The sequence below is a fragment of the Cetorhinus maximus genome, chromosome 6 (assembly GCF_964194155.1).
Source record: "Cetorhinus maximus chromosome 6, sCetMax3.hap1.1, whole genome shotgun sequence".
Lineage (NCBI taxonomy): Eukaryota > Metazoa > Chordata > Chondrichthyes > Lamniformes > Cetorhinidae > Cetorhinus > Cetorhinus maximus.
In genome coordinates, this window is record NC_135884.1 from 29903528 (window position 1) to 29926886 (window position 23359).

Here is a 23359-nt window from a genome sequence, read left to right on the forward strand (position 1 = left end):
ATATAGTGGGGGAGGAAGGATCCCATTATTTTCAGAACTTCACAGTTTTGTCAATGCTTTACACCACCAAACATAAGTCACATTTGCATCAACAGTGGTCAATATATTAACATTTATGACACAATTTGCAATTTACATTGAAGATTTCCACTTCACTGATGCATTATGAAGCAATACTAATATTTTCTGACATTGCTGTAGGGTGTACTACATTAATAACCATGTAGCAATACATTAAGTAAGTGCATTGTTTTGAATAGAGGTTTCTAAAAATCTTGTAACTATAATATTTTAATGCATAGATCCATACTTTTGTGTAGCCATTGTGGCGCTGGATGCTGTACTCACAATCTCTGAAAATGTCAGCGGATCCAAGGGAAGTTCTACATAACAAAGTCACGTGAAGGAAATCTCCTAGTTTCTGGCCAATATAGTGAGCAGATTACTAAGGCAACCTGTTCTGCCAATTATCTCTAATATAATTGCATTATACTAACTCAGTCCCTGCCAGAACGGTGGGAACATTTTCAGGTCTCGAACCAAACACCATGAATGGTGCACTGGTAGTTGGTCTTTACCAGAGCAAACCAATTGTCGTCCCGCCTCTGGGCTCCCTGACTATTCAGAGAAAGAGGGTGGGATAATGCGTCCATTCTGTCAACAAAAGATTTCTCATTAAAGGGACCATGGCATGGATAAGACAGTGCACCATGAGAATCTAGGAGCTTGGGAGCATGAGTAGCGGAAGACTTTCAGACATCAAGTCCCACACTCTGAGTCACCAAGCAGTCTCCTGCAGAGCACACAGTCAACGCACATTGCAGCTCCACTCTTTCCTCTCTCTGCAGACACCTCACAGTCAACATTCACACTCACCCTCAGCATAGTGCCCTCTTGCACCCTTCCCTCATAGTCATCCTGCACAAATGGTGTCCTTCCTTCCTCTCCACACAAGTTATTACGACTACCCACAACTCTCTGTTTTCACTCCTTGCAGGAGAAGAGAGCATGCAACTTGGCGAGAGGTAGAGACCCATGGGGGGGATAAGTGTGGCTCTCCAGTGATAGGCACCCTTTTGGGCATTGCCAATGGATGCCCACTGGGGAAGGTCTTGTTCAAGGAGGCTCCAGATGTTAGCATCGACTTACAATGAGAGCCTGAGGCATTGGTGCTCAGACATGTCGAGAGAACTGATCCTCTGTCTGCGGTGTGGGGGGATCTTGTCACCTTCTAGCTAGATCTCTGTCCATATGATCTACACTCTGGAGAAAGCTGCTGCTGATGTAGCTTCTGCTGTTGCTAGAGCAGTGGCAGTGGTATGGCCTCTGCTCTTGACTCTCAGCAAAGGTGGAAGGTGGATATGCGCATGCTGTCCGTATGCCATGCTGAAGGTTGGTTTAGGGGAAGTGCAGCTGAAGGTGAGTGAAGTGCCTTCCAAGGCAATCCCCTCTCAAGCAGTGCAAGCACTCTCTGAGAGAAGTAGTGTTTTGAACAGTGGCTTGGCTGGAGCTCTTCAGTGTATTTGATCGAAGTCTTCATACTTGTCAGTTTCACAAAAGGTTTTCATATGTGCATGTGCCTCAGCAATCCTGGTGAATTGCCGATAAGTTGGGAAACAGATTCCATGCCTGGAAAATCCAGAATATAAGACCAAAGCAGTTTATAATTACCTTCTTAAAAACCTTAACTCTTAGTGACTTACCTGACAGGTCCAAAGGGGTTCCCCATTTATCTTCAGGGCTGCTCCAGAGAAAGTTGAAACATGGTGAGATCACGTCAGGATCCCAACCCAACATCAGTTTCCTGGACAATTCAACTCAGCTCCCCCCGAGCTTGCTTTCAATAGCCTGGGAAAATCCTGCCCTATATTGCCATCCTGAAGCAACAGTAATTGAGATTATGAATAAATTAATGTAATTATGTATGATTTGGCAATCTGGTGAGGCTGGTAAAAAGTTAACGATATGCTTGATAGATCACTACACCAGTTTTACTAGACTCTCTGGTTATTGGCAGAATGTAGACACGGTCCCTATGGAGGATGCTGTCACTTTGGTGGTAGAGAGTTCTGTGTTCTAGACAGCGTCTTGATGAAGATGTTTCTCCTGTATTTCCTGTTGGATTTATTAGTGACTTTTATATATATGGTCCCTAATTTTGGTTTTCCTATCTGTTACAACCAGGTGAAGAGGGATTGAATGAATTCCCTCTTTTCCCTCTCCTCGTTTGACTGCAATAGGTATTTTGTTTAAAAAAGGTTACACTTGCCAGTTCAGTGTGTACTTAACTGACGCACTGTGATAATCAATGAACCAGTCGGGCAGGTTTCCTTGAGTTTAATAAAGTAAAAGGTTTGTTTATTTATACTTAAAATGATGTAAGTAAAATAATAAGATATGCTCTGGCTTCTGTACACACAAGCATAAAAACACACTCAAAGCCCACACACAAACACAGATTACACAGTAGGGGAAGATATGTTGGTGATTTTGCTTTCAGTGCCAAGGTGGTTTAAAGCTGTAGCTGGGTTTCTATCCTTCTGGAGACACTGCTGTGGAATTGATTCTTTCTTTACAAAATCTGTCTACTGCAGAATGGAGACAAAGTCAAATTAATAGATAGGATCCAAACTTGCTGGTTGGGTGGAGAGAGAGAGAGACGGCGGGAGCTTCACTTAGAAGAACTGGACTAGCAGTTGAGCTGAGAGACCCAGATGCTTAAACCACACAAAAGCCTTGGGCTAGTTATGTGATGTCTCTCCAATTGCCAGTAATTCAAACATAATTGTATATCTCAATTATAACTCAATTAGCTCATCTGCAGAGCTATCTTAAAAATCAAGGCAAGCAATTAACCTTTGAATGGTTCATCTTCAGCTGTTGAATTCTGTAGTGGCTTTCATAGATGTCTTGTTGATAGGACAGGAAGAAAGGTTGTTTACAAACTACAGGGTGGTGCCATTGTCTATGATGGGTTTTACAGACTTCCACAGAGGCTGTCTCCTTTCCAGGAACGCAGAATATACAGTAATGTAAATTAGTGTCAGCCATCTTAATGTAGGTTGTTGAAATCACGTTCTAGTCTGTTTCAAAAAATCTGTCTTTTTAAAGGCCCAATTCCTGTTTCCAGCCAATGAATTAAAAATGAAAATTTGACCTGAGCACGACATTGTGATATATCCCTCACTAAATGAACTGTAGTGCTTTGTTTACTTTTTTTGTCTTACATGTTACTACTTTCAGTGAATTGTGTATCTGTACCCCAAGATCCCTTTGCTCCTGTGCCCCATTTAGACTCATATTTTCTAAGGAGTACACGACCTCCTTATTCTTCCAACCAAAATGTACCGCCTCACACTTAGCTATATTGAAATTTAGTTCAAAACAAAAACAGAATTACCTGGAAAAACTCAGCAGGTCTGGCAGCATTGGTGGAGAAGAAAAGAGTCGATGTTTCGAGTCCTCACGACCCTTCAACAGAACTGAAATTTAGTTGATAGTTATTCAACCAGTCTATAAGCTTATTGTCTTCTTGTTGCAGTGTTCCTTAGCATTAACTGTATCTCCCAATTTGGTATCATTCTCAAATTTTGAAATTGTACTTCTGATTTCTGCCCTTTTTCCTTCCCTGATCAATATTTCTTGCCTGAGGTTTGGCATCGAAACAAGGTTCTCTATAACTGAAGCATCACTTACTCACTTTTGAATTCTAACCCCTTGAGTTAAAGGCTGGGATTAAGAAGGACAGAAACAAACTGAGTGAGTAAGCAGGACTTTAGCAGGTGGAATCCAATGTGGAGAAGTGAGAGTTCATCCATATTAGATCTAAGACAAATTGTCCTTTTCCATTAGCCCTTTTGAATCACTTTTTAAGCTGTGCACCAGCTTTTAGTGATCTCTGTGCATGGGCGCAAATCTCTTTCCTCCTCTGCAGATCACTGTGAAGAAAATATTCCACTTTGAGTTTTTTTAGGTCTAATGTGGATGACCTCACACTTCTTGCATTGATATCCATCAGTCATAGTTCTTTTCAATAATTTAACTTGTCTAAGTCCTTTCATACCTTCCTGCTTCAATTTACACAACTTCCTGTGTCTCATAACTTAATGTTATCTTCAAACTTGGATATACAGCTCCCTATTTCTTCAGCAAAGTCATGAATGTATATTACATATTGCTGCAGTTGTAGCTCCAGTACAGATCATTTGGGAATACCAGTTGCCACATACAGAGAATTTTCCCTTTATCCCTATTCTCTGCCTGCTACCTCCCAACCAATACAGACCAATGTCATAGGGTTGCTACCAATACTGTGTGTTCTCATTTTTGCTAATATTCTCTTATGCAGAGTCAAGTGTCTTCTGGAAGTCCACATCGGCAATACTTACCTATCCACCATGCTGATGACAAAAACAGAAAATGCTGGAAAACTCAGCAGGTCTGACAGCATCTGTGGAGAGAGAAATACAAAGTTAACGTTTCGAGTCCATATGACCCTTCTTCAAAGTCGAATCATACGGACTTGAAATGTTAGCTTTGTTTTTCTCTCTCCACAGATGCTGTCAGACCTGCTGAGTTTTTCCTGCATTTTCTGTTTTTGTTTCAGATTTACAGCATCTGCAGTATTTTGCTTTTACCATGCTGATGACTTCCTCAGAAAATTCAACTGGATTAGCCGGACATAACCTACCCTTCTCAAATCCAGGCTGACGTGCTCTGATCTGCTGATATGTCCAATTGCTCAGCGACTCTATTTAATGCTGTTATGATCCCTGTAGATCTCAGTAACTTTTAAAGAGAAATTTGGACTCCCCAGTTAACAGCTGAAAGGACAACACTTCAAGATTTCAAGTTTTAAAATGTGTACTGCATTAAATGACTAAAAACAGTTTTGGCTAAACACTGTTTTCTTTTGTAGGTAACATACTTTAAACTGTAGAAATAAATGGTTCCTTTTTACTTATCACACATCACACTCGCCATGGAATTACAGTTCTGACTGCAAATAGTTCACACAGTTGCTCCCAGCTCCCTTTTTTTCACTTTCCCAACCGGGTAACTTGTAACCATGAGGGTTGTCATGAGGGTTATACTATTGATTTCTTCCTCTAGCTCCAAGCTAGTCAAATCTTCCAGCATCCTTTAACTCCTCACAATCTCAGTCTTCAATCTGAGCACAAGCTCCCACCTGCATTCTGCGTGGTGAACGATAGAGTCAATATTTTGTCTGCCTAAGGTGTAGACCTGGCTGGTCCTATATCTTGCTCTCTCCCTCTTATTTTGCTACAGACCACACAAGACAAAATTGTAACTGCTGTCTGTCTGTGATATTCCTGGGTTCTTAGGGAAGCCTATAACCTGATCTCAAAATAGTTTCCTTTACCCTCTTCCCCATGGTGACGGGAAATGCATTAGCTTTGTATCTAAGTAGAAATGTTGATGAATTTTGTATCTAAATAGAAATGTTAATTAGTTATCTTTGACCCCAACTCCCTTTCATCTTAGAAGTAAATGGATAGTTTATAGCACCACTGTTTCTAATTCTATACATTTAGCACATTTCTGGGACTTTGGGAGATTCAGGGCCTATTCATGGTATACTCAGGAATGGCGGTCAATGTCTCCAGGTAAAGCAATCACTCAGTAAAGCAATCGGAGTCACTTTGATCTCTAACAATTAAACCACCCAGGCTTACTGTCAGGTAGACTTCAACACAGTCCACACGAGCCCCTTCGTCCTAAACCATAATAATCTTAGAAACCAAAAGATACAATCCTAAAACATAATATTATGAACCTCATAATTGTAATGTTAGATTCCTATGACATAAAAAACCAACATTGTGTGTTCAAAACTTTATTCTTATTGCTAATTTTTAAAATAGATTTTCTGCTGAACCTAAAAAAAGTTGCTATAAGTCACATGACCACAGGCCTGGTCCTTTGTTCTGGGAGCTTCCACCAGGAGTTACAAGAACAAAATAATTCCTATCTCAGTTTGTGGAATCTCACACCTCATTGGATGGATCGCTTGTCATCACTGAAAGCAGAGGAAGTGCAGACAAACTGGCTCCCCACAAAACTATCACAAAAGGGAGAGGTTGAAACTCGTTGTATTGGAAGAGATTCCAATTGTTGCCTGGTCTGTCTCCTAAGGGAGAACAATGGAATTCAGGCCAGAAGCACAGAAACTGATTGTTGAGCTGCAATTAACCATTAATGGGCCATGTCACATGACCCAAGCCTCTGGCCTTTTGGACAGTTTTAACATTACATCTTTAGCCTCATAGGCAGACTGCTGTTTTAACATCAACTGGAAAGGACTCCAGCTGCCTGGCTGAACAAGAAGTTGGTTACCATCTCTCAACTCCATAAAGCCTGCTTGATTTTTAAAAGTCTCCGATCAACACCTGCGATGGGATCTAAGCACAGAAAGCCCATCGTGTTGCAGTATCATTCATTTCAAAGATTTTTGTGTGACCGTCTCTAACCAGAAATACGATGGGATTGAACTCAGCCATGAAGGAAACACCCACTGGGCTTTGACTTCTCAGACTCTGGAAATCACGTGAACTAACATTCTTGCTCATGTACTGTTACTATCCATTGTTGTAAAACTCATTTTCTATCCCCACTCTGTGTGTGTGTGGGTGTAGTGCAGCGGGAAGTTGCGAATGCGAACACTCCTCCTCCAGGTTTTGAATGTGAAGTAAACTAACCTTTTGTTTGCTGTGAATTATTAATAAATTGGATCACACAAACCAAGGGTTTGGGGAAAAAATGCCACAGCATATTTTAAAAACAAGCTAAAACATCTGCTTATGGACAGTTGCCAAGAGAAAATAAGTACAGTTTGCCTGTCCCTCTCCTGTCTGTAACAGTAACAATGTTATATTCCAGTAACTTCCCTTACAATTGATGTTAAATTGACAGAGCTGTTGTTACCTAGCTTTTCCCTCCCTTCTTAAATAATATAGTGACATTTACTATTTTCTAATCTAAAGGCACAATTCCTGAAATGTTTTTTGTTCACATTGCTGGTACCTAAACATGTACATCTATTGGATCAATCCAGCTCCAATAGACCTTTCGATCATCACCTTGCTTTCAACCACATTGGCAACAGTCTCCCCAGTCTTCCTTACTAGGTTCACTACTCCTAGAAAACTGAAGTGAGCACCCTTTTAACATTTATAGAATCATAGAATGTTTATAGCACAGAAGGAGACTATTTTGCCCATTGAGTCCATGCTGGTTCTTTGCAAAAGTTATTTAGCAAGTCCTACTCCCTGGCCCTTTCCCTGTGGCCTACAAATTATTTCCCTTCAGCTGCTAATTTAATTGCCTTTTGAAAGGCATGATTCTATCTACCTCCACCACCCTTTAAAGCAGTGCATAACAACTCTGTAAAAAAGTTTTCACTTTTGGTTCTTTTGCCAATCACTTTAAATGTGTGTCCTTTGTTTCTTGACCCTTCTGCCAATGGGAACAGTTTTTATCTAAAACAAAAACAGAATTACCTGGAAAAACTCAGCAGGTCTGGCAGCATCGGTGGAGAAGAAATCAGTTAACGTTTCGAGTCTTCATGACCCTTCGGCAGAATGAAGACTCGAAACGTTAACTGATTTCTTCTCCACCGATGCTGCCAGACCTGCTGAGTTTTTCCAGGTAATTCTGTTTTTGTTTTGGATTTCCAGCATCCGCAGTAGCTTTTAGCTTTTTGTTTTTATCTCTCAGTTTTTATCTATCCACTCTGCCTAAAACCCTCATGATTTTGACTACCTCTATCAAATCTGCTCTCAGTCTCTTCTTCTCTAAGGAGAACAACTTCAGCTTCTCCAATCTGTCCACTTAACTGAAATCCCCTACGCCTAGAATCATTCTTGTAAACCTGCACTGCACTCTCTAAAGCTTTCAATCCTTCTGAAAGTCCAGCACCCAGAATTGGATATAGTACTCCAGCTGAAGCTGAATTATTTTCTGCAGAAAATTTCCTCTTGAAAGAAGTGGATTGTGTCTTATGCCTGTCAAGCTGTGGAACTTTCTGCTTGAGGGGTAAATACATGTTTATTTGCCCTGAAAAGTATATGAGCCCAGGCAGGTCCACATGACGCATGTCATACATATCACTCTAGACTCTGTTCCTGTCATATCTATTTGTATACTTAACCCCATTGGAAATTCTTTCCAACTATTGTTTGTTGAATTTTATCTACTTACTCACTCTGGTGTATTATTTTCAATATGTTTTGAAAGCCCTACCCTTGAGGTAGCACTCACTGCCCTGGCCACCTTTCTCCTTCATCTCTGGATTCTGTGTCAAGGCTTCCCTTCTTTGCTTCACTTTTTCTAACTGCACTTTCATAGCTCCACAAGATAATCTGGGATCTCTGCTATTTGATTATTCTAGCCAGATTTTATCTTTGCATTAAATCTCTTGTATGTAGCAAAAGCTAAGGCGATTGTGTCTTCCCCTTTAAACTGTTACAATCCTGCAACAGTGCACTATTTCACTCCACTAAAGAACAAGCTCTCAATCAGAGTGTATGTATTGCCTGAGGTTGCCTGGAATGTTAAAATTGTTGGCTTCAGAATTAATGGCAGGGTGAATGCTCATAACATTGGGGACACATGATTCGAGTATGCTTCTCTGCGCTCCACAAGGAAAGTTTAGGCCTCCCCTCCCCTGGGCTCCTTCTCAAAATTGATTTACCTGGATTATTTCAGTCCTTGGTGGTGGCCTTTGCTCACTGACATTATCTACTAGCTAGCTGCTGTTTCCACTGGTTTTGGGTAGGAAACTTGCTGGGGGCATGCAGATGAATCCTGGGTCACAACGTCTCCCAGGCCTCAAGCTGCTGAAGACTGGATGGTTTTTTACCTGGCTCCCTGCATGATTCTGCCTCAATTTAAATTTGGGTTTATAGGTCAGATAACTCAATTTTTGGAGTGGTAAATTTAGAAACATAGATAATAGGAGCAGGAGTAGGTCATTCAGCCCTTTGAGCCTGCTCCGCCATTCAATATGATCATGTTTGATCCTCTATCTCAACGCCGTAATCCTGTGTCCTCCACATACCCCTTGATGCCTTTAGAGTCCAGAAGTCTAACTATTTCCTTCTTAAATATATTCAGCGACTTGGCCTCCACAGCCTTCTGTGGTAGAGAATTCCATAGGTTCACCATCCTCTGAGTGAAGAAGTTTCTCCTCCTTTCAGTCCTAAATGGTCTACCCCGTATCCTGAGACTGTGACTCTTTGTTCTAGACCCCCCAGCCAGAGGAAATATCATCCCTGTATCCAGCCTGTCTATCCCTGTCAGAATTTTGTAAGTTTCAATGAGATCTCCTCTCATTCTTCTAAACTCCAGTGAATACAGGCCTAGTTGTCCCAGTCTTTCCTCACATGACAATCCTGCCATCCCAGGAATTAGTCCTTGCACACGAACAGGGGAGAGAGCTCATCCTGAGTGAGATACAGCCAGAGTGAGTGTGGGTATTGGCAATTTGGTGCACAGTGGGAAGTTGGTGCATAGGGGAAGAGGTGCTCTTTGCATTTTTTCATGGCTATCCAACTTCTTAAATCAGAGAGTGGTCTTGCCCTTCTGCAGCAGTAGAGGCTACAAGGGAAAGGAATGACTGGTAAGTAGTGGGTCAGGATGGTTAAGTATTTACCACTTTAATCGCTTATAGTTTAAGGTCTTCTTGTGGTTTATAGTTTATATATTCTGTAGTTACGAAGATCAGGAAAGAAGGGCCCTAGAGTACTTGATTTAAAAGGTTTAATTTAAAGGGATAAGTCATGGCAGGAGAGCTCATAGCCATGGTGTGCTCCTCATGCTCCATATAGGAAGCCGGGAACATTTCCAGTGCCCGGGACCAGCATGTGTGCAGGAAGTGTGTCCAGCTGCAGCTCCTGGAAGCTTGGGTTTCAGAGCTTTAACGGCGGCTGGGGACACTGTGGAGCATCCGTGAGTCTGAGAGCATCGTGGATAGCACATTTAGAGAGGTGGTCACACTGCAGCTGAAGGGACTTGAGGAAGGAAGGGAATGGGTGACCACCAGGCAGTCCAAGAGAAACAGGCAGGTAGTTCAGGAGTCCCCTGGGGTCCCGCTTGCAATTCGGTATTCCATTTTGGAGGCTGGTTCCTCCAGGGAATGCAGATAGAGCCAAGCTTCTGGCACCACAAGCAGCCTGTCTGTATAGGAGGGGAGGAAGAGCAATAGTAACAGGGGATTCTATAGTCAGGGGAACAGATATGCGCTACTGTGGCCATCAGTGTGACTCCAGGATGGTACGTCGCCTCTCTGGTGCCAGAGTCCGGGATGTCACTGAACAGCTGCAGGGCATCCTGAAGGGGGAGGGTGATAAGGCAGAGGTCATGGTACATGTTGGGACCAATGACATAGGTACAAAGAGGGATGAGATCTTGCATCAAGAATTCAGGGAGTCAGGCAGTAGACTAAAAAGCAAGACCTCTCGGGTTGTAATCTCTGGATTGCTCCCAGTGCCACGTGCTAGCGAGCTCAGAAATAGGAGAATAGCGCAGATGAGTACGTGGCTTAATAGTTGGTGCAGGAGGGAGGGTTTTAGATTCCTGGATCACTGGGACTGTTTCTGGGGAAGCTGGGACCTATACAAGCGGGACGATCTACATCTGAACCAGAGCGGGACTAACATCCTTGCGGGTGGGTTTGCTAGTGCTGTTGGGAGGAGATTAAACTAATTCGGCAGTGGGAGGGGACACAGAATGTTAGCAGAATAGGGACACATCATAATACAGTAAAACAACCAAGTCAGAGGGAGTACAGCTGCACTAAGTTTCAAGGGAATAAGGCAAGGCTTGATGGCCTCTACTTTAATGTCAGGAGTATTACAGGTAAAACGGATGAGTTAAGGGTGAGGATTGACACGTGGAATTGTGATATAGTAGCCGTCACTGAGACGTGGTTGAGGGAGGAGCAGGATTGGCAGCTCAACATTCCTGGATATAGAATCTTCAGGTGAGACAGGGGAGGGGGTAAAAGAGGAGGAGGCATTGCATTATTAGTTAAGGAGTCAGTTACTGCAGTAAGGAGAGATGATATCTTGGAGGGGGCATCAAATGAAGCTTTGTGGGTAGAGCTTAGGAATAAAAAAAGGGCAGCCACATTGCTAGGTGTTTATTGTAGACCCCCAGATAGTCAGTGGGAAGTTGAGAAGCAAATATGTGCACAATTTGCAGAGGTGTGTAAATACAATAACAATAGGATAATTATATTAGATGATTTCAACTTTCCCAACATTAATTGGGATAGACATAGCATTAAGGGCTTGGATGGAGTGGATTTCTTGAAATGTGTACAGGAGAACTTTTTAGGTCAATATGTAGATGGTCCAACAAGGGATGGCGCAGTGCTGGACCTAATTCTGGGGAATGAAGCCAGACAGGTGGCTGAGGTGGTGGTGGGAGAGCATTTTAGTGATAGCGACCACAACATGGTATAGTTTAAGTTTGTTATGGACAAAGAAATGGACAAGTTGCAAAAAAATGTTTTGGATTGGGGAGAGTGGGTTTTAGTAAAATAAGGCAGGATCTGGCCAAGTTAGACTGGGAACAGCTACTTGTAAGGAAATCTACAGAGAAGCAGTGGGGGGGGGTGTTCAAAAAGGAAATGGGGAGGGTACAAGCTCAACATGTTCCCTCTAGGGTGATAGGAAGGAGTAACAAGCCCAGAGAACCATGGTTGACCAGAGATATTCATGTTACAATAAGAAGAAAAAGAGAGGCTTTTAGCAGGTACAAGGGAAGCAAATCAATGGAGGCATTCGTGAAGTACAGAAAGTGCAGGGTGGAGCTTAAGAAAGCAATTAGGAGAGCAAAGAGGGGATATGAGAAAGCTGTGGCTGATAAAAGTAGGGAAAATCCCAAGATATTCTATCAGTATATCAATGGGACGAGGATAAACAGGGAAAGAGTAGGGTCCATTAGGGACCAAGGGGACCATCTATGGGTGGAGCCAGATGACATTGCTAGAGTGTTGAATGAATATTTCACATCCACCTTCACCCGAGAGAATGAGGATGAAGGTATCGAACTCAGGGAGAGAGACTGCAAGTTTCTTAAGCAAATTGATATAGGGAGTGACAAGGTTTTGGAGGTGTTGGCAGGCTTAAAAGTGGACAAATCTCCAGGTCCAGATGATTTGTGTCCCAGACTGCTGAGGGAGGCAAGGGAGGAGATCGCAGGGGCTCTGACCCAGATTTTTAATTCCTCTCTGGCCACGGGGGAGATGCCAGAGGACGGGAGAATAGCTAATGTGGTTCCGCTATTTAAGAAGGGTTGTAGAGAGAAGCCAGAGAACTACAGGTCAGTGAGTCTCACGTCAGTGGTAGGGAAACTATTGGAGAAAATTTTGAAGCAGAGAACCTATCTCCACTTGGAGAGGCAAGGTTTGATCAGGGATAGTCAGCATGGCTTTGTCAGAGGGAGGTCATGCCTAACAAATTCGATTGAATTTTTTGAGGAGGTGACCAGGTGTGTAGATGAGGGTAGTGCAGTTGATTTAGTTTATATGGATTTCAGCAAAGCCTTTGACAAGGTCCCACATTATAAAGAAGGCAAATACACATGGGATACAGGGTAATTTGATAAGGTGGATTCAAAATTGGCTTAGTTGTGGGAGACAGAGGGTGATGACAGAAGAATGCTTCAGTGACTGGAAGCCAGTGTCCAGTGGTGTATCACAGGGATCTGTGCTGGGACCCCTATTATTTGCCATTTATATAAACGACATAGATAACTATGTGGGGGGTAGGTTTGTGGATGACACAAAGATTGGCCGGGTGGTTAACAGTGAGGTTGAGTGTCTTGGGCTACAGGAAGATATAGACAGGATGGTCAAATGGGCAGATAAGAGGCAGATGGAATTTAACCCTGAAAAGTGTGAGGCGATACACTTTGGAAGGATTAATTTGACAAGGAAGTATTCAATGAACGGCATGACACTAGGAAGTTCTGAGTAACAAAGGGACCTTGGCGTGTGTGTCCATAGATCTCTGTAGGCAGAGGGGCATGTTAGTGGGGTGGTGAAAAAGGCATATGGGACACTTACCTTTATCAATCGAGGCATAGATTACAAAAGTAGGGAGGTCATGTTGGAGTTGTATAGAACCTTGGTGAGGCCACAGCTGGAGTACTGTGTGCAGTTCTTGTCGCCACATTATAGGAAGGATGTGATTGCACTGGAGCGGGTGCAGAGGAGATTCACCAGGATGTTGCCTGGGATGAAACATTTAAGTTGTGAAGAGAGGTTGGATAGACTTGGGTTGTTTTTGTTGGAGCAGAGAAGACTGAGGGGCGACCTGATTGAGGTGTACAAGATTATGAGGGGCATGGACAGGGTGGATAGGGAGCAGCTGTTCCCCTTCATTGAAGGGTCAGTCACAACGGGACATAAGTTCAAGGTGAGGGGCAGGAGGTTTAGAGGGGATGTGAGGAAAAATATTTTTACTCAGAGGGTGGTGACAGTCTGGGATGCGCTGCCTGGGAAGGTGCTGGAGGTGGGTTGCCTCACATCCTTTAAAAAGTACCTGGATGAGCACTTGGCACATCATAAGATTCAAGGCTATGAGCCAAGTGCTGGTAAATGGGATTAGGTAGGTCAGGTGTTTCTCATGTGTCGGTGCAGACTCAATGGGCCAAAGGGCATCTTCTGCACTGTGCGATACTCTGATTCTGCGAACCTTCACTGTACTCCCTCTATGGCAAGTATACCCTTTCTTAGGTAAGGAGACCAAAACTGCACACAATGCTTCAGATGTGGTCTAAGCAAGGCCCTGTACAGATGTCGTAGTTCTGCCGAAGGGTCATGAAGACTCGAAACGTTAACTGATTTCTTCTCCACCGATGCTGCCAGACCTGCTGAGTTTTTCCAGGTAATTCTGTTTTTGTAAGACATTCTTGTTCCTGTACTCAAGTCCTCTCGCAGTGAAGGCCAACATACCATTTGCCTTCTTAACTGCTTGCTGCACCTGCATGCATGCTTACGGTGATTGGTGTACACAGACACCCAGATCTCTTTGTACATCAACATTTCCCAATCTATCACCATTTAAATAAAATTTTGCCATTTTGTTTTTCTGACCAAAGTGGATAACTTCACACTTATCCATGTTATACTGCATTTGCCCAGTCATCAACCTGTCTAAATCGCCTTGAAGCCTCTTAACACCCTCCTCATTGCTCACATTACCACTAAGTTTCGTGTCATCAGCAAACTTGGAAATATTGCATTTGGTTCCCTCATCCAAATTATTGATATATGTTGTGAATAGCTGGAGCCCAAGCACTGATCCTTGCAATATCCCACCGCCTACCACTCTGAAAAATACCCATTTATTCTTAATCTCTGTTTCCTGTCTGCTAACTAATTCTCAGTCCATTAAATTAATTCAGCTAACTATCTGAAAAGTTTAAACCATCAGATCCAGCAGTGTACCTAGTATTGCTGCATTATTTCCAAGGTTATCTCATATCAAACTTAAGTTTAGATGAAGCAAAACTCACAGTGCAATTACCAAAATTATATAACTGTACTGGCTACCCCTAAAGGAGGAAGCAGGTGGCTCTTATGCTCAGTGTGAACAGTATTTATAGGCTTGTAGGTATAACTTTGTATAACACTTGGAGTACCAACATCAATTATGTTCAGAAAAATCAAAAAATTCAGTTACTTTTATTCCCCACATACTTTATTAAGAGGTCATTGCTTTCATACCCTTTTCAAAAGTACCTTTGAATCAAAACAAACAGGCATTGCTCCAACAGAGTTTCTTCATTGATAGCACTTTGAATAATCTGGTGCTTTAGGGTTTCAGAAAGAGACTCATTTGAATAATGTTGTCTGAAAATGTACCTGTTCAGTTTGGGGTCTAGATTTTTACGTTCATGGCCTTCCTGCCACCTACTGCCCGCCCTTGATGTGCATGAAATTTAATGGAGAGTGACGGAAGTGTCGGACGACCTGCCTGCCCTTGAGCCTATTGAAACCATTTAATGGCCACTTAAGGGCTTTACGCCCCCGCCACTATTACCCGCTTTAGCTGTGCAGGCTGATGTTGGGCAAGGTGGGGGGACCTCCTTTGCAGGACCCCTATACACATATGAGGCACCCTTCCCAAGATCATATTTCCCCTTTTCCCCTTCCCCACAGCCTCTCAAACCAGCCCCCCCCCCAGCCCCCTCACCCCCTCACCGGGGCTACTGGCCTGACCCCAGTGAATTCTCCCTCACTTACCATGGTGTCTTGCTCCAACAACAATCTCCATTGGGAACTGCTTGTACTCCCAGCAGTGGTCACTGCTCCTGCCAGGTGCTGCTGGGCCCACTGAGCTGCCAACCATTCGAGTGGCTCTTAAATGACATGGGACAGCTGTTCTTCACGTGGCTGGGCTCTCCATGGACCTTTTAGCTGGAGGGGGGATGTGTTGACCTCAGTGTCCCATAAAATCCTATCCAGGATGAATTATTTTGATACATTAGACTGGAATTTGTTTTGAGTGGTACACCTTTCATTCAATTTGCACTTGGCCATAGACTTTCTATGGGCTTTTGCACAGCAAGTTCCAACCATCTGAAAAACTCAGCATCTTCTATATGACATTTGGGATTTGTGTGAATGGGACAAGCAACTTATATCTTCTTAATCAATCAGAATAAAAAATTGTTGATCAGTTGTCAGAGCCTGAATCAGAAGTGTGAGTTAGCACATTAAATTCAATGTCCTATCAGGAAAGCTAAATAAAGAGAATGAAAGAATAATTGAATTAAGAGAGAGATAAAAGAGACAAAAGATGTTTTTAAAAAGTTTAAATTAAAAAAAACCCCATCAATAATTGAAACATGAAGGATTGTAAAATTAATTTTTAGCCCCAGAGAGGTTGTTTGGGGTTAACTAAGACCTACTATGCTGTTAAAATGGTACTTCATTTGAAATGGACAAACACTAATTTTTTTGCGGTATGTACACTAACTTCACTCCATTCAATAGATTTAAAATCTGATAAAAACAGGCCTGTCAGGAAGATATAATAATTCTTATAATGTTATTGGAATTTATTGTAAAATAGTGGTGTATGTGTCTGTGTGTGTGTGAGACTTAATTGGGTCAAAGGCATCTGATCTGAAGGCTTTGATGCAAACATGGTAAACATGGGGGAAGTTTAGAATGTAAGGTATAAAAGGGCATTTGCTTTTTTAAATAAATCAGGCTAGATTGTTTTCAAAGGAGGAGTGAAATGTGTCACCTAACCAGGTGAAGTTTAGAAACAGTGTGTTTATTTTTCCCAAAGATTGCTGGTAAAACTTAGTACTATGAGAGATTTTTGTTATCAGAAAGGTAGGGCTGAATATTCCCCCCATCGGGGGCGAAGTTGAAGGATGGGTGCGCACAGGCGCATTTCCGATCGGCGCGCCCGATTGGGGGCACGCTGCCATTTTACATGGGCAGGCCAATTAAGGCCCACCCAGCATGACATCTGCACAGAAGTGCTATGCTCTTCCTGTGCGGGTAGGGGAGGGGGGAATCCCAAAATCGAGAGTGTGCTCTTTTGCGCATGCGCACGAAAGAGCACTCTCATCTCCCTGAGGCTAAGTGCTGCCTCAGGGAGATCAGCTCAAAATGTAAAAAACCTAAAAATAGAAAAGTAAAATTTCCCTAACACATCCCCTCATGTGACAATGTCACATGATTTGGGACATATCCATAATTGTCGCAAAAACTTTATTAAAATTTTTAAAAACCTAGATAAAACCTCATCCCGCCTGTGGATGAGGTTTCATGCTTTTTCTCGTTCGCGACCGGGCTCCTGGCCTGCCCGCCAACCTTAAGGTTGGATGGGCAGGTCTTTTCATTACTTAATTAACTCTGTCAATGGCCTCAATTGGCCATTGACAGGTCGGCGGGTGCGCAGCTGATTTCGCTGCGCCCCCATCTTCCTGAAAATTTAAATGGGGCGCGGTGACGTCGGGAGTTCCTGTCCCCGCTCGCTGACGCATAAAATCCTGCCCGTAACGTCCAAAGAGATAGTGAAACAATGGGAATTTACATTCAAAGGCGAAAATATGTATATCGGAGTGAAGGCTGTGTGTAAGGTTAGGCATTTTAAGATCTAACAAATGTGAAAAGCCTTAAGCATCTATGCCTCAAGCTTCGGTTTTCAAAGAACTGAAGTTAAGAAAACTCACTTTGAATTCGAGTGGTTCAGGGTATTGTGTGTCACTTTGCCTCGGTCTTTTAAAATCTGTGTGTCATGCTGTTGCCTTAATGAAACTGTATCTGGGAGTCAGATTAAGTAAGGGATTTAGAAGTTTTTATAATAGCAATTTGTAGACATATGTATGTGCTTAAAAATCATTATTCTTGTTAATAAATGTTTAATCTAGTTTTGTAAAAAACTGTGAGACTTGGTGGCCTTATTACCACTGAATTCAAGGCACGCATCTTGAAATTTATACAAATTGCAAAACAAGTTGTGGCAGTTGTTTCAAGTTTTCCTTTGGGATTTGAACAACTCAGCATTTACCATCAGCTGTGCCATAACAGGCCTTCTTCAGTGCTGCTTATCTGCACTGGAGGCTGCTTGGGGTGCATTAGAGTGCTTAAGTTGGTGTTTGGTGAGTGAGGGAGTTTGGTGAAGAGGAGAAGGAGATACTCCTTTCTTTTTCTACCTTTCCTCAGCCTCCAGTACCATAGAACCATAGGAAAATTATGGCACAGAAAGAGGCCATTCATCTCATCGTGTCTGTGCTGGCCAAAAAAGAAAAAAGTAAATAATTAGCTGCCCATTCTAATCACACCTTCCATCACCCAGTCCGTAGCCTTGCAGGTTACATCGCTTTTGGTGCAGATCCAGGTACCAATTAAATTAGTTGAGGGTTTCTGCCTCTACCACCAAACCAGGCAGTGAATTCCAAACACCCACCACCCTCTGGGTGAAGATGTTTTTCCTCATGACCCCCCTAATCCTTCTACCAATCACCTTAAATCTGTGCCCCCTGGTAGTTGACCTCTCCGCTAGGGGAAACAGGGCATCCATGTCTACTGCATCAAGTATCTACTCATAATCTTGTACACCTCAATCAGGTCACCCCTCAGTTTCCTCACTTCGAGAGAAACAATCCCAGCCTATCCAATCTTTCCTCATAGCTGCAATTTTCAAATCCTGGCAACATTCTTGTAAATCTCCTCTGTACTCTCTCCAGAGTAATTATGTCCTTCCTATAATGTGGTGACCAGAACTGTACGCAAAATTCCAACTGTGGCCTAATCAGCCTTTTATACAGTTCCAGCATACATCCCTGCTTTTGTATCTAATACCTTGTCCAGTGAAGGAAAGCATTCCATATGTTTTCTTTACCACCTTATCCACCTATCTTGTCACCTTCAGGGACCTGTGGAAATGCACACCAAGATCTCTCACTTCCTCTACCCCTCCCAACATCCTCCCACTTATTGTGTATTCCCTAGCTTTGTTTGCCCTCTCCATGTGCATTACCTCACACTTCTCTGGACTGAATTCCATCTGCCACTTTTTTGCCCACTCAACCAAACTATTGATATCGCTCTGGAGACAACAGCCATGCTTTTCACTATCAACTACCCGGCTAATTTTTGTGTCATCTGCAAATTTCCCAGTCATGTCACCCACATTTAAGTCCAAATCATTAACATATACAATAATCAGCAAGGGACCCAACACTGAGCCCTGTGGAATGCCACTGGAATCCGTTTTCCATTCTCAAAACATTCATCAATTATTACTCTTTACTGAGCCAATTTTTGGATCCAAGTCGCCACATTCCCCTGTACCCCATGGGCTTTTACTTTTCTGACCAGTCTGCCATGCAGGACCTTGTCAAATGTCTTACTGAAATCCATATAGACAACATCCACTGCATTACTCTCATCAATCCTCCTTGTTCCTCAAAAAATTCGATCAAATTAGTAAGACATGACCTACCCCTAACAAAATCGTGCTGACTGTCCCTGGTGAATCCATTCCTTTCTAAGCAACAGTTTATCCTGTCTCTCAGAATTGATTCTAATAATTTTCCCACCACCAAGATCAGACTGACTGGCCTGTAATTATTTGGTCCATCTTCACACCCTTTTTAAATAATGATACAATGTTTGCAGACCTCCAATCCTAGCCAGGGAGGAAATGGCAGATGCTCTGAGGATCTTTTTCCAATCCTCACTAGATATAGACGAGGTATCAGAGGATTGGAAAAAGATCCTCAGAGCATCTGCCATTTCCTCCCTGGCTCCTTTTAATGGCCTGAGATACAATCCATCAGGCTGTGGTGATTTATCCACCTTCAAGGATGTCAGTCCCTCTCTCACCATGCTTATTGTATCTAATAATTCCTCTTTAACTAGAATATCTGCATCATCCCTCTCCTTAGTAAAGACAGAGACAAAGTACTCATTGAGAACACTTCCCACATGTTCTATATCAGCGCACAAGTTACCATATACATCCCTGATGGGCCCTTCCCTTTCCTTAGTTATTCTCTTGCTCTTAATGTCCTGGTAAAACATCTTTGGGTTTTCATTGATTTTACCTGCCAATATTTTTTCATATCCTCTCTTTGCTTTCCTAATTATCATTTTTTACTTCAACCCTGCACTTCCTATACTCCTCTAGGCTTTCTACAGTATTAATCTTTTTGTAACTGTCATAAGCTTTCTTTTTCTGCTTTATCTTACCTTGTAAGGTTCTAGATAACCAGGGGGCTCTAGATTTGGTAGTACCGCCCTTTTACTTTGTGGGGACATGTCTACATCTCGCTTTTGAATGCCTCCCAACTGGTCTGTCACTGATTTCCTTTCAAGTAGCTGTAATCAGTCCACTTCCACCAGATCACCTCTCAGCAGCTTCATAAAATTTGTCTTTCCCCAATTTAGAACTTTTACTCCTGTTCTATCTTTATCTTTTTCCATAATTATATTAAATCTAACTGTATTTTGGTCACTATCTCCAAAATGGTCACCCACTGCTACTTCATCCACTTGCCCAGTTTCATTTCCTAAGACTAAATTGCACTCCCTCTCATTGGGCTTGTTACGAGCTGTCCAAAAAGTTCTCTTGGATGCAGTTCAAGAATTTTGTGCCTTCTGCACCTGTTACACTGCTCTTATCCCAGTTGCTATCAGGGTAGTTGAAGTCCCCAACTATTATTGCCCTATTGTTTTTGCACTCAGAAATTTGCCCACATATTTGCTCTTCCATCTCCCCCTCTCTATTTGGGGGTCTATGTACACTCCTAACAGTGTGGCTGCCCCCTTTTTATTCCTGAAGAAGAGTCATACGAACTCGAAACGTTAACTCTGTTTCTCTCTCCACGGATGCTGTCAGACCTGCTGAGTTTTTCCAGCACTTTCTTTTTCATTTCATATTTCCAGCATCTGTAGTAATTTGCTTTTATCTGAGAGAGGAGGTAACTGGTACACTAGAAGAATTTACAACTGAGAAGAAGGAGGTGTTAGAAAGGCTATCTTTACTTAAAATGAATAAGCTACCAGGACCGGATGAGATGCATCCAAGGGTACTGAGGGAAATAAGAGTGGAAATTGCTGAGGCACTAGTGATAACCTTCCAGCCTTCCTTAGACACAAGGGTGATGCCAGAGGACTGGAGAATTGCAAATGCTATGTCCTTGTTCAAAAAGGGTTGCAACGATAAAGCTGGCAACTACAGACCAGTCAGTTTGATTTCAATGGTAGGGAAGCTTCTGGAAACTATAGTTCAGGACAAAATCAGTAGTCACTTAGACAATTGTAACATAAATAAGGAAAACCAGCATTTATTAAGGGAAAATCATGTTTAACTAACTTGGAGTTTTTTGAGGGTAAGGGCAGTGTTGTTGATGTGGTATATGTGGATTTTCAAAAGGCATTTGATACAGTGCCACACAACAGACTTGTGAGCAAAATTCAAGCTCATGGAATAAAAGGAAAAGTAGGCACTTGGATAAGAAATTGGCCGAGTGACAGGAAACAGAGATTGTTTTTCAGATTGGAGGAAGGTTTGTAGTGGAGTTCCCCGGAGGTCAGTGTTGGGACACTTGCTCTTCCTGATATATATTAATGACCTAGACTATGGTGTTCGGGACATGATTCCAAAATTGGCAGATGATAACGAAGATTGGAAACGTTGTCAGCTGTGATGAGAATAGTCTTGAACTTCAAAAGGATGTAGACATGTTGGTGGATTGGGCAAGCAAGTGGCAGATGAAGATCAATGCAGAGAAATGGGAGGCAATTCATTTTTGCAGGAAGAATATATTGAGACTGTATAAAATAAAGGGAGAAACTCTTTAAAGAGGTGCAGGAACAGAGGAACTTTGGTGTATATGTACATAAGTCATTGAAGATGGCAGGGCATGCTGAGAGAGCAGTTAATAAAGCGTATCATATACTCGGCTTTATTGATAGGGGCATTGAGTACAAGAGTAGGGAGGTCATGTTGAACTTATATAAGACACTAGTTAGGCCTCACCTAGACTACTGCGTCCAGTTCTGGGTGCCATACCTGAAGAAGGATGTGAAGGCATTGGAGAGAGTAAAGAGGAGATTCACAAGAATGATTACAGGGATAAAGAACTGTAACTATGAGGGTAGATTGGAGAGGTTGTAACTGTTTTCCTTGGAGAAAAGAAGGCTGAGAGGAGACCTGATAGAGGTGTTCAAGATCCTGAAGATATGGACGGGGTAAATAGTGAGAAACTGTCCCCGCTCAAGAGAACAACAAGAACTAGAGGGCACAGATTCAAAATAATTGGCAAAAGGAGTAAATGTGATGTGAGGAAATATTTTTTCACCCAGAGGGTGGTTGGAGTCTGGAATGAACTTCCTGAGAGGATGGTGGAGGCAGATTTGATCGAGGTATTCAATAGGGAATTGGATTGCTATCTGAAAAGAGAGAATGTGCAAGGTTATGGGGATAAGGCAGGGGACTAGGTAAAATGCTGTTTCAGGGACAGTGTAGACTTGATGGGCTGAATGGCCTCCTGCCTATAAAGATTCTGTGATTGTGTGATTTAAATGGTGAGTCAAACAGAACAATACCATTTATGGGAAGCTCCTGGAGGACCAGGGCGTCTCGGGCAAATCCAGATTTGCGCATCTAACTGCACATGTGCAGTGCCCTGAAGTTGCTGCCTGGTTTGCACATTAATAATGGTGATTGCTGTGCACCTCACCATTAATTTTGCAACAAATGTGGCCTATTTAAGGTTCATCATTTGAAGTCATTGATTCCTTAAACGACATTAACTTTTCTGTTGGTGCCATATTGCCAGTCACAGGCCAGGATTTTGCCCTCATCGGGCTGAGTCGGCAGGGTGGATGGGAGCAGTCAGGAACCTGACCGCCGCCCACGATCGGGGCTCGACTGTGATTTCATGCTGGCTGGCCAAATAAGGCCCGCCCAGCATGAGATGTGTGGGTCAAGGATAAGAGCCCCATCAGCAGGGGATTCGGTTAGTTTGGAGAGCCATGAAGGTGTACCTGTCATTATAAACGAGCTACACATTTAAGATCTTTGGTGGAAGCCTTTGAAGTTCATAGAAATCAAAAGACTTTTCATTTGTGACTTGCAATATATCGGTACAATCAATAGCCTTTTACAACCCTGGGAAATTTGACAATTTAAAAAAAGATTGATGGCCCTCTCAACCATTTAAATAGGATCACAGTTAAATTGAGCTGCCCCGGCAAAGAGGGCAATTTTGCTTTATAAAGTCCATAGCAAATTGGCTAATCTTAAAAATGTTCCCTGTGGCTCCCCATAATGAACTTATGGCATAAAAATTGAGATTTGTGGTGAGAACTGTGCATGTTGTAATTTAGCTCCTCCCGAACTTCATGACTGAAATGTAACTTGCTGAGACAGAGTTTCTGTGAAAAGTCTTAGAATGTGAGCTTGGTCGATGTATCCTGCTGCTTAGTGATGTTGGCGTGGCCTGGCGTGAGCTGGTGCTGCCTGACTAATTTGACTTCCCTTGCAATCTTCTGCTGCTCCCTTCCTTCTCTTCCTTCAATTTATATATCATGCAAAGTGGGATTTGGATTGGGTTAGGTGTGAAAACCTTTACCTGTAATGAAAGTTTTTCTGTTTATCAGTCAACAGCGGGGTATTAGTGTGGCTCAGAGATAGAGCTGACACCTTCATTCTGGGCTGCATGTTTTTTTAGCGAGGTAACATTTTTGCTTTCTTCCTGCTTTTGTGTATTTGTAAGCAAACAAAAAAATGTGGTGCACTGTCTAATGTAACCTTGTAACTAGATAAGTTTAAAGTTCAAACGTAAGTACATT

At 42.5% G+C, this 23359-nt stretch overlaps 1 protein-coding gene across 1 annotated transcript in view; it reads left to right on the forward strand.

Moving 5' to 3' along the window:
- The window catches only part of cacna1db (calcium channel, voltage-dependent, L type, alpha 1D subunit, b), a 681678-nt gene that overhangs the window by 178204 nt on the left and 480115 nt on the right, over positions 1-23359 (forward strand). The gene's annotated exons all lie outside the window — the stretch shown is intronic.